This window comes from Lynx canadensis, assembly GCF_007474595.2.
Source record: "Lynx canadensis isolate LIC74 chromosome Y unlocalized genomic scaffold, mLynCan4.pri.v2 scaffold_62_arrow_ctg1, whole genome shotgun sequence".
Lineage (NCBI taxonomy): Eukaryota > Metazoa > Chordata > Mammalia > Carnivora > Felidae > Lynx > Lynx canadensis.
In genome coordinates this window covers 1-3,745 of record NW_023397569.1, presented here as the reverse complement: position 1 = coordinate 3,745, position 3,745 = coordinate 1, and the positions used below count along the sequence as shown (strand labels likewise).

General features: G+C 32.4%; 1 long non-coding RNA gene across 1 annotated transcript; it reads right to left on the bottom strand.

Moving 5' to 3' along the window:
- Window positions 1–452: 452 nt before the first annotated feature.
- LOC115508196 lies at window positions 453–3,668 on the bottom strand. The gene is made up of 2 exons (XR_003966952.1): window positions 3,587–3,668; window positions 453–1,449 (listed from the first exon to the last, which is right to left on the bottom strand). It is a non-coding gene; the product is annotated as an uncharacterized LOC115508196 (long non-coding RNA).
- Between the last annotated feature and the right edge of the window lie 77 nt (window positions 3,669–3,745).

The following is a 3,745-nucleotide window of genomic DNA, read 5'->3' as shown; positions in this document are numbered from 1 at the left end:
CACAGAAAAGAACCATGACCTACATTTGTGCATTTTCATTTCTTATTCTTAGATTTAACTATGTATGTATTCTGGCATCAGATTTGGCTCAAGTTGTAACATTTAGGAAGTAAAATTATGGCAAAGTGAGATGAAACAATATGAAAGTTTATTCTCCTCTCTATTTGTTAGATTTATAATGTTGAAACCAGGTGAAAGTGTATTTACTCATTGCTAAAAAATCCTCAGGAAAATAACTATGCTTTACAAACTACCCGATGAATCCTTTCCGTTAATGTGGTGTAAGCTTTAACAGTGGTAGTGGTAACTAGCCTCGCTTTTAATTTCACCTTATTACAGTTGGTAACTCTGAAATAAACAGAAGGTCAAATAGAAAGATTACGGTCTAAACTCCTACTAAAATACACACAGAAGTTGCTACATAAAATAAAATACACCAATAACAAAGTGAGGAAAAACACACTCAACAACACATTTTACTATATTTCTCAGTGGTGGTTCCCGTTACCCCAGCTAAGGGATAGTGTAAGAAAAACTTACCTTATGGAAGTTATTATAAAATTAGTTTTTCATTATACATTGTAATTTAATTGCTCATAAAGTCCAAAATTATGAGTTACAATGCATATGACTCTGACAATAAATCACATATGTTAACATAACCTTTCCTGTGTAAGAAATATCCTACTTATTTCACAATCAGAGCTATCTTACTTGAAAAATTTTCTATAAATATTAAGTAAAAACACTACCAACTTATATGTCAATACTTCAAATATAAAGATAACCAGGTTTCCTAGCCCTGAATTTTTGCAACTACTAACATTACAAATTGAAAAATGTTATTTAAACTGGTGTCCTAAAACTGCAATTTGGAAACGCTTTTTCTTTTATGATGGTGGCAACATAAAATGATGAAAGTAATGTGTAAGTTATCAAGCTTAGAATGAAATACATATGGCTACGTAAATATGAAAATAGCCCCCTTTCTTGACTTTAAGTGTGGACTTCCACCTTCCTTAAATTATATCAAAAATCTTACAGAACATCTAGGTAACTCGAATATACATAAAGATTCTGTTAACATACTAGCTGGAACATGGTTTACCGAAACCTATGATGGTAAGGCAATTTATTCAAAACACCTATTAACTAGAATAAATAGTCACAGTGGAAAAGACATTTCTTCTTCGTTTCTCTCTACTGTTTAACAGCAGGTATTATAGTCTTTGCCCCTAAGTTCCATTATATCCAAACAATAAAATTTCACTTAAATAATTCAGCTAAATCAGTTTTTAGAGAAATATAATACTTTTAAACAATGAAAATAAATCAGCATGTCTTAACCAAATACATTCATACTAAATGATGTTTTAGATCTTCTTTTAACAGGTGATAGCCAAAATCCAAATTGCAGAACAATCCTCAGAAACCATGTTCAATTTAGATCTGTAAGTGAAAAAAAAAACATGAAATCCACTGAAAACTAATTCTTATAATACAATAAATAGTCTACTGCATAATAAGGACCCTTATACTATCTGCAAAATAAGCCTTGGAATGAAAAATTTTATGTACTAGGTATTTCTCAATTCCTGTCTGTTGCAGTCATTATGAACTCTCTGAGAATGTTATGTTATGCAAATTATTCTCAATGACATTTACAATCTCCTTCTTTATTTTCATGCTGGTGACTTGAGATCTTACATTTTGAGAGTGGGAACACTGTCACATGTGCAAGTATAAGCGCCTTAAAAATTAAATGATATTAAAAATTAAATTATAAGTACCTTAAAAATTAAAAATTAGGAAAGTCTGGTCCTAAGCCAAAATATCCTCTTCATGTTCACATACACTTCTACTTCAGCTCCTACCTAGCCTTTGAACCTAACTCAGCTGTCAAAAAGTTCATGTCTGTCCTTAATGCACAATGCAATTGTTACATTAAGTTTTGGCACAGAAAATAATCACCTACTGTCAGAGGATTAATTTAGGTCGTAAGAATACTCTGGCTCATGGTCCACAAATAAGGTACATAAAGAAAATGTTAACAATATTTGCTTCTTCGTCCTTTTTTATTTCCTACTTCTAGGTATGTTTTAAAATGTATACAACTTTAAAAAAATTTTTAAACGTTTATTTATTATTGAGAGACAAAGAGAGAGCATGAGCAGGGGAGGAGCAGAGAGACAGGGAGACACAAAATCTGAGGCAGGCGCCAGGCTCTGAGCCATCAGCACAGAGCCCAATGTGGGGCTCGAACCCACAAACTGAGAGATCGGACGCATAACCAACTGAGCCACCCAGGTGCCCCTAAAATGTATACAACTTTCATTAAATAGTACTGTATGTTTAAAACTGCATAAATACATGGTAAAAAAAAATCTGGTAAAAAGCTACACTGGAGGTATGTACTCAATTTTCTTCAATTCGTGGAATAATCTAAATGATTTGGAAATATATTAAAAAATAATATGGATCTGTAGCTGAATAGAAGGACTGGTCTGGTAGATCAAGTATAGAAGAATGTAAATTGTCTAATCTTGGTACTATATGTAAAGGCGTTCATTTCACTTCAAAAACTTCCAACTTCTCTGAATGTCTAAAAATGCTCTTAATAAAATAAAGGGCTTTGTTGGTGATTAAAAGATTTGGAAATCCCCGATCTAGATCAATGATTACCAACGTGACAGCAGCATCAGCATCATGTGTGGTGCTCGACTTACACTTACCAAAGACTGGCTTTGTATTTTTGAACAACTCTACTAATTGTGCTGCACAGTATTTGTCAGGAATAAATGCTCTACACATTTTTAAATTCCAAGTATTAAATCCAAGACTTAACACTAATATTTTTGGATTTGTGGTCTCTGAATTACTTTTTTATTGCAGAGGTATTAAAAAAGAAAAAAGTCTAAGCCTGATAGAAATCTAAGATATATCACCATCCCAATTATTTCATCCACACATGCCAAGAAACTCACGATGAATTTTATTTACATACAGTAACAGCAAAACAGTGAGGCATTCATTACTTTTATGGCTCTAACTGCTTTATTACTAAGAGAAATAACCACGTTCCACAAAACACTGATACGTGGTAAAATTGTAATCCCAATACGTAAGTTGACAACAGACCTCCGGTTTGAAGTATATTGCAATTTGTATATGTGCTGCCGAAGCGAGCACGGAGTATATTGCAATTTGAATGCTTGAGCAAGCTGGCTCAAACAAGACTCTTCTTTTTACATACTAGTATTTCATCTAGGAGAAGGTACATTCTCAAAACTGCTACATTTCTTAATAGTTACCTCTCATGAAAGCAAGTTATCATCATGAAGTATCTATGTTAGAGGAAATAATATTGCTCTTTTCAGAAAGAAATGCTTCAAAGGCCTGTAAGGTTTCTCAGAGAAAAGAAATGTTTAACTAGATGGTTTCAGAACATGAATGAACACTCAAATGAAAGGAGTGATCTCAACAAGATACCGAATTTAAGTGTTCAACATTCCCAGATTAAAGGTTTCTTTGTATGTAATTCATAAATAAAAGAAATAATGAACACAAGGTTTTATCCACTACTTACATCATCAATGTCTTCATCGTCATCTCCAATATCATCAAACTGGATTTCATCATTATCTCCAGGACCAAACGTATCTGTTTCATTGATTTTAGCTGAAGACAATAATTAATATACTCATATACATATATTCATGATGTTATTAGATAAACTGTCTATAAA